The sequence below is a fragment of the Capricornis sumatraensis genome, chromosome 10, assembly GCF_032405125.1.
Source record: "Capricornis sumatraensis isolate serow.1 chromosome 10, serow.2, whole genome shotgun sequence".
In the NCBI taxonomy this organism is placed as follows: Eukaryota; Metazoa; Chordata; class Mammalia; order Artiodactyla; family Bovidae; genus Capricornis; species Capricornis sumatraensis.
In genome coordinates this window covers 19,988,705-20,001,585 of record NC_091078.1, presented here as the reverse complement: position 1 = coordinate 20,001,585, position 12,881 = coordinate 19,988,705, and the positions used below count along the sequence as shown (strand labels likewise).

Below are 12,881 nucleotides of genomic sequence, written 5' to 3'. Positions count from 1 at the left end.
CTCACACCAGTCAGAATGGCTGCTATCCAAAAGTCTACAAGCAATAAATGCTGGAGAGGGTGTAGAGAAAAGGGAACCCTCTTACACTGTTGGTGGGAATGCAAACTAGTACAGCCACCATGGAGAACAGTGTGGAGATTCCTTAAAAAACTGGAAATAGAACTGCCATACAACCCAGCAATCCCACTGCTGGGCATACACACTGAGGAAACCAGAATTGAAAGACACATGTGTACCCCAATGTTCATCGCAGCACTGTTTGTAATAGCCAGGACATGGAAGCAACCTAGATGTCCATCAGCAGATGAATGGATAAGAAAGCTGTGGTACATGTACACAATGGAGTATTACTCAGCCATTAAAAAGAATACATTTGAATCAGTTCTAATGAGGTGGATGAAACTGGAGCCTATTATACAGAGTGAAGTAAGCCAGAAAGAAAAACACCAATACAGTATACTAACGCATATATATGGAATTTAGAAAGATGGTAATGATAACCCTGTATGCGAGACAGCAAAAGAGACACAGATGTATAGAACAGTCCTTTGGACTCTGTGGGAGAGGGTGAGGGCAGGATGATATGGGAGAATGGCATTGAAACATGTAAATTATCACATGTGAAACGAATCACCAGTCCAGGTTCAATGCATGATACAGGGTCCTTGGGGCTGGTGCACTGGGATGACCCAGAGAGATAGGATGGGGAGGGAGGTGGGAGGGGGGTTCAGGATAGGGAACACATGTACACCCATGGCAGATTCATGTCAATGTATGGCAAAACCAATATAGTATTGTAAAGTAAAGAAAATAAATAAAACTGGAAAAAAAAGATACATTGTTATATTGTCTAAGACAAAGCAATGTAGAAAAGAACATTTGTCGTTTTCTCCTTGAGAGCCCCAGACCCCTTTCTCCTCCTTGGGAACCCTGGACTTCTTATCAGCCTACCTAGGAATTGACACTCTCAGGAACTTCCTGATTCATCTGTAGTCCCACCTGACTGAGGGGGAAAAAGAAGGCCATTTTAAACACAAGTGGGAAAACTATGGGATCTCTGGTTCTGTAGAAATTAACTTGTCTAGCTTAAACCAGTGGCTTTAATTAATACAGACCTTTTAGAGTTATCAAGATTAAGGATAATACTTTAACCATACCAAGAGTTATAAGAAGTCAGTTAGTGCATATTGTTTTTCTTATAAACTTGTTAACAGGAAGAATAACCTGATATGATAAAACTTTAAGTACATGTAATTGGAATACAAAGTTTTGGTAAGCTATAGGAATAATTACATGTTTTGGAAACATGCATCTAAAATAGTCTGTCCAAATTTTGATAAATTTGAAACCAAATTAAGTTCAATGATAGGAATTAATTGGATATATAGGGCATTTGCCTGCAGTGCAGGAGACCTGGGTTTGATCTCTGGGTCAGGAAGACTCCTCTGGAGAAGGGCAATGGCAACCCACTTCAGTATTCTTGCCTGGAGAATTCCATGGACAGAGGAGCCTGGTGGGCTACAGTCCATGAGGTCACAAAGAGTCAGACATGACTGAGCAACTGACATACACAGGGCATTTCAAATAAGATAAAATACTGGAACATTAATTGCTAAACAAATCTAAATTTATTTATTTTTCTCTTCTTGTGAGAGAGAAACTAAAGATATTTGTTGCCACCTTAACATGTTCTCTACTAATTTATGGAATTCTGATGGAAAGAATGGGCTTCTCAGGTGGCTCAATGGAAAGTATCTGCCTGCCAAAGCAGGAGACGCAGGTTTGATCCCTGGATTGGGAAGATGCCCTAGAGAAGGAAATGGCAACCCACTCCAGTATCCTTGCCTGGTGAATTCCATGGACAGAGGAGCCTGGCAGGCTACAGTCCAAGGGGTCTCAAAGAGTCAGACAGGCCTTCGTGACTGAGTGTGTGTGTGTGTGTGTGTGCACGCATACACACACACAATAAATTAATGGTTGCTTAAGAAAAGTAGGATGATATTCAGGAAAGAAAGTATGAGGAATGGAAATATATCTTATTGAAAGGTAAAAGGATGATGTTGTCTTAGAGCTGGCTATTTCTAAACGGAGGAAAGAATAAGGGACAATGTATGGCTGCAGGAAGTTGTAGAAGGCTTAAAGAAGGTGAACATTGAGAAAAGAATTTTGTATGTGGTCAGGATCCTCTAAAGTGGATTAAATTTGATTAGGGAGTCGATTTTACTAAGAATAGGCTGATGCAGGATTGGGTTTGTTTCTCTCTCATAAGAGAACAAAGTTGTCCTGGATGCTGCTTTTGAAAACTGGTTGTGTGAGTTCCGGTGCCTTTAACTGATCTATATTTACTTTTGACTTTTCTTCCCCCACCATAGAACAAAGAATAAACATTTTTTTTTCACAAAAACCTATGATCTTATCTGACTGGATGTTTTAAAACTTAAAAAAAAATTTTTGACAGACTTCCCAAATATCAAATTCTAATAGAAATTCTTCTGACTTCCAGTTAACTTCGGGGTGCTTCAAGGGGCCCCTGGAACATCCCAAAGAGAGATCCTAAGCTAATTGGGTTAATCTGTAAGGAGAGGTTTGGCATGTTCTCAGAGAACCCTGACAAGTTTAGGGATAAATTTGTCAGGCTGGGGTTGGCAGTCTCTCTCACCTGGCAGGACAGCATGGTTATTCTGGCCCACTGTTGCCCCCAGGATGAAATAGAGCATATACTAAGAAAGTCCAGGGAACACACAGTAGGCCTACTGGCCAACAATCCACACCACTACATTTACCAGGTGGGTGGGGATGCAATTATAGATCATGACCCACATTGGGACTATGAAGATTGAGTAGGCCAGGCAAGGATGAATATTATATTACCTGTCTATCAGTAGGAATGAAAAGGTGTATGGTGAAGCCTGTAAATTATAAGGTCTGAGAGGTTACACAGGAAAAGGAAGAAAGCCAGGCAGTATTCCTGAGCTAGGTAACAAAGGCTTTTAGGAAGGACACCAATACAGACCCAGAGTCCACAGAAGGGAGGACATACTGGCCATGCATTTTATCAACCAGGCTATTCCTGATGTCAAGAGAAAATTACAAAACCTTGAGGCTGGGCCTCCACTGTAAACCTTGGTAGAGGAGGCCTTCAAGGTTATAGCAATCAAGACATAACAGAGGAGGCCAATAAGAATAAGAGGCAAATGGAAAAAACACAGCTTTTGGTTGTTCTCACTCACCCACCACCTGAGGGGTCCCTAGAGGGCCAGGAAGACTGGACAGACCACCAAGGAGCCACCTGAGCTGGAACCAGTGTGCCTTTTGTCAGAAAGAGGGGCTCCAGAAGGGGGAGTGTCCTGAGCTCCCACTGGTGTGATGACTGAGGGGCAACCGTGGTCAGCCCCAATTCTTGTGAATTTCTCAGAAGAGAGATTCTGCACACCAACTGATGGGGCCCAAGCACCTGTGTGGCTCCAGATCCCACTTGATCCCTCCCCAATACTTGTGCAGAGCTCCGGGTCACCCTTGATGCAGCAGGTAGGCGAACCGAATTTCTTGTAGATACTATTCTGACTTGGCCAGCCAACCCCTTCTCCAACCATGACTGTAGTGACAGGAGTTGATGGACGAAGGTCAGCAATTTATGTCTCTCCTTGACAATAATAATCAGATCTGTTATTATTACACACTCCTTTTTGTATATGCCAGAATGCCCTGTCCACCTCCCAGGAGAGATCTGTTAAATAAGTTAGGAGCTAGTATATTCTTAGGACGGGGTTAAGACCAAGGAGGTAAAGAATCAGAACACAGAATGCATTTGCTAGTTGTCACAGATGACCCACCTGTTGGGCATCAAAATATTCCCCAAGACTTCCCCCAAGAAATTTAAGAACAAGTAGATCCTGCAGTTGGGATCCCTTGGTCCCAGGAAGTGCAAAACGTTTTCCCCCAGTAAAAATAAGGCCTGGGGAATACCCCTGGAAGAGACAATATCCTTTAAAGTCTGAGGCCCTGAGGGTAATCTAACCACTGTTCAGCTAATTTCTAAAACACAAACTCTTTAAGCTCTGCTGATCCCCTTGCAACACCCTGGCCTCCCTGCTCAGAAGTCTAGCAGGGAGAATCAGTTTGTGCAAGACTAAGGATCCCAGAATGAGGCAGTCCTCCCTGTTCACCCCTGGTGCCAAAACCATACTCCCTTCCCACACAACTGCCAGGGAAAGCTGAGTATTACTCTGTTTTGGAGCTCCAAGATGCATTTTTCTATATTCCCCTCCATCCAGACTGTCAATACCTTTTTGCCTTTGAATGGAGAGGCCCTGACACCCTGGAGACTACCCAATATACATGGACAGTGCTTACACAGGGTTTTCAGCATAGCCCCCACTTTTTTGAGAATGCATTAGCAAGGGAATCGAGGAAACTGAGTCTTGAGAACTCTGCTACAATTATGTTGTTAATTATTGATGAATAGTGAGACCAAACAAGACTCAAATCAAAATACTGCTAGGGTCTAAACTTTCAGGCCAAAAGGGAATATAAAGCCTCTTTAACCAAGGCACAGATCACAGCAATAGATTCAATATTTTGAATCTGTTTTGACTCCAGGGGCAAGAGCCCTAGCCATAGATCAAAAACCAGCAATTAGTGCATTACCATCTCCAATCAGAAAAAGGTAACTCCAAGCTTTCTTGGGATGGCTGGGTTCTATCTGGGTTTCAAATTATGGCCTCATAGCAAAACCCCATATGAGGCTCTAAAGGGAGGGGAAGGGTATCCCTTCAATGGAATAAGACCACCAGCAGGGCTTGGAGACTATAAAGATTGAGCTGAACAGAGCACCAGCTCTGGGGCTTCCAAATCTGGACAAGTCCTCTACTCTACATGGTCACAGAAGGTCAAGCATAGCACTAGCAGTCCTGACTCCAAGGCTGGGACTGGATCAGAGAGAAGTGGCTTACTTTTCAGAACAACTTGACTCAGTGGCCCTGGGAATGCCAAGCTGCTGTGGGGATCGCAGTCACAGCCATGTTGGTTAATGAGGCTTCCAAGCTCACCCTGGGATAACACTTAGATGTGTTAACCCCTCATCAGGTACTATCTGTGCTAGAAGTCAGAGGACATCATTGGTTGACTGGAGGAAAGTTAATAAGATACCAGGCCCTTCTAATGGACATCCTTGACATTACCTTAAAGGTGTGCCAAACCCTGAACCTAGTAACTCGGCTTTCACTGATTGAGAGTGGAGACTTATTGCCTCAGTGTAGAGAGCCAAGAACAAACTTACTCCCATGGGTCTGATGTAGATGAGACTCTTGACAGCCCTGAGGTTGAATGGGAGTTTTGTAGAAATGGGAACCTGACAGGCAGTATATGCCAAGGCTAGTCTAGATGAAGTCATAAAAGCCATGGCCCTGCCACTCCAGATATTAGCCCAAATGACTGAACCAATTGCATCAATGAGAGCTTTGCGATTAGGGAAGAATACAAAATTAAATATTTTCACTGACTCTAAATGTGGATTCTACCTGCCATATGCTCATGCTACCATTTGTAAAGAAAGGGAAAGGTTAACTGCTAGAAATTCTCCCATAAAACATAAGATTTGGTTCTGGCTCTTTTAGAAGCAGTGTAGTTCCCAATCTGAGTAGCAGTAATCCTCTGTAGAGGCCATCTGAGGGAAGGATCTAAAGTGAACAGCAAAGATGATCAACTCGCAAAACAGGCAGCTAGAATGTAGGAATCTGGACTTCCCAGGTGGCTCAGTTGTAAAGAATCCTCCTGCCAAAGCAGGAGACGTGGGTTCGATACCTAGGTCAGGAAGATACCTTGGAGGAAGAAATGGCATCCCTCTCTAGTATTCTTGCCTGGGAAATTCCATGGACAGAGGAGCCTGGTGGGCTGTAGTTCATGGGGTCCCAAAGAGTTGGACATGACTGAGAGATTGAGCACATATGAACAAATTATGGCTCTAGTGATTCAGTTCAGTTCAATCCCTCAGCTGTGTCTGGCTCTTTGCGATGCCGTGGACTGCAGCATGCCAGGCTTCCCTGTCCATCACCAACTCCCAGAGCTTGCTCAAACTCATGTCCATCAAGTCAGTGATGCCATCCAACCATCTCATCCTCTAGTGATTGCCATCCCCCTGAACTTCCTAGCCTTCCCCAGTATTCCCCAGAGGAACACAAATACTGAAAAACAGGGCTATGAGAAGGGAAGCACAGGCCAGTATAAAAAGCAATATAAGGTTTTAATCCCTGGAGCCCAACAATGGAAACTCACCGAGTTTACATGATTCCATCCACTATTGGAGGGAAGAGGCTCACAAGAACAGTAGAACAAGTCATGCTGGCCTATGATTTATGTGCCCACAATAACCCACACACCCATCCAACCCCCCTTTCATTACTCAGGTTGATTCAGCCCTGAGGGACATATCCCACGGAAGACTGACAGTTAGATTTCACCCAAATGTATTCATGATCAGGACATAAACATCCCTACCTGATCTGAAAAGGCTATGGAAGTCTGTAAGTCCCTTTTAAAGGAAATAATTCCTCAGTTTGGACTTCCAAAGTCCCTCTAGAGTGATAACAGGCTCTCTCTCATAGCCCAAATCACACAGGGGCTCCTCTCCCAGGGATAGACCACAAGTGACACACCCCTTGGCAACCTAGTCTTCAAATAAGGTAGAGAAAAGGAACCATGCTTTATAGAAAACCTTAGCAAAGCTCTGCCAAGAAACTCAGAAACCCTGGACAACTTGCTTCCTACTGCAGACCTCCAGGTCCGCGTAGTCCCCGGGAGTGGTCTGAGACATAGGACATTGAAATGACCTGTGGGAGGCCTTTTCTTACTACTGACATTCACTGATGAGGAAGTGAACCAGGCTCTGACATTTATTATTAATCTAGGACAAGTTCAGAAGGCGATCCATGATTATGCCCGCAAGACACTGCCAGCTTCCACTGAAAACTACAGGAATGGAGCAGTTCCTTCACAAAGAAACCAAATCTTTCTTAAAACCTGGAAAGAGGGGTCCCCCCAGGACCAAGAATTGCCAAAATGGAAGGACAGCTATTAAGTAATTTCCATCCCCACTGCTGTCAAACTGCAAGGGATATGTAGTTGGGTACATTTGTCCAGACTAAAGCTTTTACTTCCAGAAACACCACAGGTCACTGGAGAGGAACAGTGAAGCTGTAAGCCAGTGGAAGATCTGAGATACCTAATCAAAAAACAGACACCAGTGTTCCCTGGTGGTAGAGTGGTTAAGAATCTACCTTGCAATGGAAGGGACACTGGTTGAATCCCTGGTCCAGAAAGACCCCACACGTTAAGGGCCAGCTAAGCCCATGCGCCACAACTACTGGACCTAGAGCCTGCGCCTCACAAAAAGAGAAGCCACCACAAATAGAAGCCTACACACTGAAGCCAGAGAACAGCCCCTGCTTGCCACAACTAGGGAAAGACCACCACACAGCAACAAACACCCAGCACAGACAAAAATAATGAACATTTATTTATTTATTTACTTTATTTTACTTTACAACACTGTATTGGTTTTGACATACATTGACCTGAATCCACCACGGGTGTACATGTGATCCCAACATGAACCCCCCTCCCTAAACATTTTTTTAAATGCTTAAAAAAAAAAGGCACCGTCAACAGAAAAGTAAAATGATGTACTGGGTTGGCTTCTATCTGAATCCTTAACAGGACTTGGGACCTCTCGTTTTCTTGGCTGATGTGGTTCTTGCCAGTCATCTGACACTTGAATATCTTCTGGCGGAACAAGGTAGAGTTTGTGTGATAACTAATACTTTCTGCTGCACTTGGATCAATGGGATAGGACATGTGAAAAGTTAATATTAAGGAAATATAAGCCCAGGAAGAGTGGCTTCATAATTTTGGTAGGGGCAATTTCACCTCCCTTGTCTGGTCAACAGCTAAGAAAGCCCAAAGTTAACCTGGTTCCTTCCCTTTCTAGGCCTCTTAAAGGCAATTGTTGTTGTTTTCCTTTTCAGTCCTTGTTTGTTGAAACTGTTGGTTAAGTGTGTGTTTTTTAGGTTCCAACAGTTTGAAATAAGGCTCATGATGGCTCAAGGAATTCAGCCCATTCCAGTAGAGTGGCCCTGGTCCCTATAGGTGCTTGGAACAGTCAGCAGGGGACTTCTACACCTCTTGGGCAGGCTAGGGTCTGCAGCCTCTGTCCAGGAGGAAGAAGTTTCAGAAGAAGAGAACTTTGGCCCCTTACCCTTTTAGTATAGGGTGTTGAGTATTTTGTGGGGAATGAGACAGGCTGGGACTGGGACCCTTTGCTGAAGTGCACAATGCTTGCACCTGAATACATCTCTCCTGGAGCAACAAAATACAAAGAAACTGTATGGGACTAAAAATAGCTGCCTGCATAGGCAGTGGGGGCAATTTCTGGACCTAAGAGATACAAAGACAGCAAAAACCCCCAACCTCCACTTTTGAGGAGCCTGGAGCATAAGCAGATGGCTGGGAGCAAAAGCAGGGTACTGTGCATGGCCCTGCACACGGCACCTAACAGGTGGGCAAATTCCTAAGCCACCCCTCCGGTTGGGCCCTAGTCGCAGCCCTACCCTCACCCCATATAAGGAATAGACTTTCTTCTCCATCAGGGAGAGAGCAAGCAAGGGAAACTTCTTTGGTCTCACTCCCCTATGCTGTAGCAGGAGCCCTAGTAAAACTTTGCCTGAAAAAAGAAAGTGAGTTTTTTTTGGTACAAAAGTCTTTGCTTGCCATTTTCTTTTCAATGTCACTAGCTTTACATATCGGAGAAGGTAATGGCACCCAACTCCAGTACTCTTGCCTGGAAAGTCCCATGGATGGAGGAGCCTGGTAGGCTGCAGTCCATGGGGTCGCTAAGAGTCGGACACGACTGAGCGACTTCACGTTCACTTTTCACTTTCATGCATTGGAGAAGGAAATGGCAACCCACTCCAATATTCTTGCCTGGAGAATCCCAGGGACAGGGGAGCCTGGCAGGCTGCCGTCTATGGGGTTGCACAGAGTTGGACACGACTGAAACGACTTAGCAGCAGCAGCAGCAGCAGCTTTACATATATATATATATATATATATATATATAATGGGATATTATTCAGCCATAAAGAATGAAATAATGCCATCTGCAACAACATGGATGGACCTAGAGATTGTCATGCTAAGTGAAGTAAGTCAGACAAAGACAAATATATGATTGTCACTCACATGTGGAATCTAAAAAGATGATACAAACGAACTTATTTACAAAACAAAAACAGACTCACAGACTTGGAAAACAAATTTAGAGTTACCAAAGGGAAAGATGTTGAGGGGAGGGATAAATTTGGAGCTCGAGATTGACATATACATTCCAGTACTTTGGCCACCTCGTGCGAAGAGTTGACTCATTGGAAAAGACTGATGCTGGGATGGATTGGGGGCAGGAGGAGAAGGGGACGGCAGAGGATGAGATGGCTGGATGGCATCGCTGACTCAATGGACGTGAGTCTGAGTGAACCCCGGGAGTTGGTGATGGACAGGGAGGCCTGGTGTGCTGCGATTCATGGGGTCGCAAAGAGTCAGACATGACTGAGTGACTGAATTGAACTGATATACAAAATATATTGTAAGAAACGCCGCGGGAAGAAAGAGCCACCCCTATGGACCGTTGATCAGGGCCTTTATTGGGCGGTCGCTCTCGGGCAGAACTCCGGGGGGCGGGTGAGCAAGGAAGCGAAGGGAGTCTGTGAGGTATGAGGGGTGGGGAAAGGTTTTATAGCCAGGGCCGGGCTCCCATATAAGGAAGAAAGCACGGGCTCAACGGTGATTGGTGTCCAAGGGCTCCGTGTCGGCACCTGATTGGACGGCTTGGTTGTCGGCCCGCCTCCGGGACTTGTCTGCGGCACTCTTCTGGGGCATGCCTCAACACGCCCGGGCAAGCCTCAACATGTCCGGGCATGCCTCAACATGCCTGACCTTGCCCGACCTTTCATATATAACCAGGGAATTCCCTGGTGTTCCAGTGGTTAGGATTTTGTGCTCTCACTACCTAGTGCTGGAGTTTGGTCCCTGGTCGGGGAGCTTAAATCCTACGAGCCAGGTGGCATGGTCATAAATAAATAAATAAATAAGGACTTCCCTGGTGGTCCAGTTTGCCTCCCAGTCAGGGGGAAGGGGTTCAATCCCTGGTCCAGGAAGATACTACATGCCTCGGGGCAACTAAGCCTATGAGCCACAACTACTGAAGCTGGCACTCTAGAGCCTGCGCGATGCAAATACTGAGCCCAAGTGCCGCAACTACTGAAGTCACTGTGCCCAAGAGCCCACGCTCTGGAAGAAGAGAAGCTACCACAATGAGAAGCACGTGTAACACAACCAGAGAAGATCTGAGTACAACAACAAAGACCCAATGCAGCCGAAGATAAATTAAAAAAAATTTTTTTAAGCTTAAAAATAAAGAGCACTTACTGTATAGCACAGGGAACTCACTCAATATTGTAATAACCTATATGGGGAAAGAATCTGAAAAAGAATGGATATATGTATAACTGAACCACTTTGCTGTATAACTGAAACTAAAACATCATTGTAAAACAACCAAATCCAAATATAAAAATTAAAATTAAAAAAAAAGAGAACAATCTAGGTAGAGACCTGGCAAAAGTCTGTAAAAATTAAAGTACACAATTTAAATAATAGTTCAGGGAAAAGAGTAAGAAATATCTCAGGGTATTGAATGTTTTAACTGCTAGACAAATGACAACACACATTTGGACCTGAATAGGCATTAGAAAACAATGTAGGGACCTCCCTGGCAGTCCAGTGGTTAAAGCTCAGCATTCCCATTGCAGGGGCATGGGTTCAATTCCTGGTCTGGGAATTAAGATCCTGCATGCCACATGGCAGGACAAAAAAAAGAAAAGCAATGGAATTAACAACACTGCTTTATGCAAGAGCAAATTCTAAGAGTTCTATTACAAGGAAAAAATATTTATTAAAAAACTTTCTACCTGCATGACATGATGGATTGCTACTAAACTTATTGTGATCATTTCATAATGTATGTAAATAAAATCATTATGCTGTACACCTTAAATTTATACAGTGCTATATGTCAATTATATATCAATAAAACTGGAAGAAAAAAGATCTCAAAAAATATGGCTAGATTTAGACAACAAATAGGCTGAAAGCATCATTCCTTTATTCATTCACTTATTCAACAAGAGAATGACTACTATCAGAAGACTGCGTTTACTTGTCAATTCTGAGCAGTTATCTGAGAAAAACACTGAAAACTGCCTGTGAATTTTAGGGTCTTTCAGATGGTGTAGGCTATCTTTGGGGGAAAAGCCTGATTATTAAGGACAAATTTGCTTAAATGCCATTCTCATTTTTTTGCTTTGTGTCTCAGGGGCCTACACTGGGTGTAGGAGAGACTTCTTCCCTTACAATTGCTGTGGGGAAAATTTTTGCAATTGCCTGTAGTTCAGTGGGGTTTTCTTGGCTATCTGCATCTTGTTCATCTGGGTTATCTACATCTTGTTCGTCTGGGTTATCTACTTTGCTCCTCAGATCAGTTTGAGCCAGTGCTCTTAGTTCTTCCCCAAATCATGTGAGAGGGGGAGAGCTTGATAGATTTTGTGGGTTTTTTTCATTTTTTAAAAATTTTATTTTTAATCGGAGGATAATTACAATATTGTGATGGTTTTGGCCATACATCAACATGAATCAGCCATAGTTAATAAAAATTTGGACTGTTTCAAGAATTTGCGTGTTGTCCTTTTGCAGGGGCCATGATAATCTCTGTATTATCCCAATTTTAGTATATGTGCTGCCAAAGCAAGCACTTATTTTTGTTTTTGACTAGAAAATAGCCACATGCATGTTTCAAATGCTATTATTTTTAGCCAATTAGTTTTCTTCTCCACGTACTTGGGGGCTGGCAAACTCTGTCAAGGGCCAGATGGTAAATATTTTAGACTTTTCAGGCCAAGTGGTCTACTGTAGCTATTCAGTGCTGCTGTGAAAGCACCTGAAGACAGTACATAAATGAAGGAATGTGGCTGTGTTACAAAAAAATTTACTTGTGAAAATAGGTGGCAGGCTGGGTTTGGCCTGGAGGCATCGTTTACCAACTCTTGCTTTTACTGGTTTACTTACAGATTTTCTTTATACATCATGTAAAAAACGTACTTATAAAAGCTAACATTACTGAGCAATACCTAGTCTATTCCAGATAGACTACTAAGCACTTTATATGCATTATTTCATACAATTGCCTCAAACTTTGACATGGATACTATCATCCTCCTTTTACAGAATGTTCAGCTGAGGCTTAGAGAGCTTCATTGACATGCTCAAGGTCATACAGGTAGGCACTGGCAGAACTATTATTTGAACCAAGGCCAATATGAGTATCTTTTACCAAGTTAATAAGTTGCTAGTTCTTATTTCCATTAATTTCAGTTTAAATGGACTATAAGAAAAGACAACCATCCATTGATGGATGAGTGGATAAAGAAAATGTGGTATATATACACAATAGAATATTACTTGGCCGTAAGAAAAGTATGAAATCTTGCCACTTGCAACAACATGAATGGATCCAAAAGATATTCTGCTCTGTGAAGTAAATCAGACAGAGAAAGACAATACCCCATGATTTTACTTACATGTGGAATCTGAAAAACAATAAATGAATTAACAAAACAGAAAACAAACTCATGGATACAGAGAACAAACGGGGCTGCCAGATGAGGAGAGGAAGTGAGAGGTTGGGCAAAACAGATGAAAGAGATCAGGAGGTATACACTCACAATTATAAGTCATGGGGATGTAATGTATAGCATAATCTGTAATGAATGTAATGT

General features: G+C 43.2%; 1 non-coding gene across 1 annotated transcript; it reads right to left on the bottom strand.

Moving 5' to 3' along the window:
- Positions 1–11,754: 11,754 nt before the first annotated feature.
- Positions 11,755–11,858, bottom strand: LOC138088055 (U6 spliceosomal RNA). The gene has a single exon (XR_011145647.1). It is a non-coding gene; the product is annotated as a U6 spliceosomal RNA (small nuclear RNA).
- Between the last annotated feature and the right edge of the window lie 1,023 nt (positions 11,859–12,881).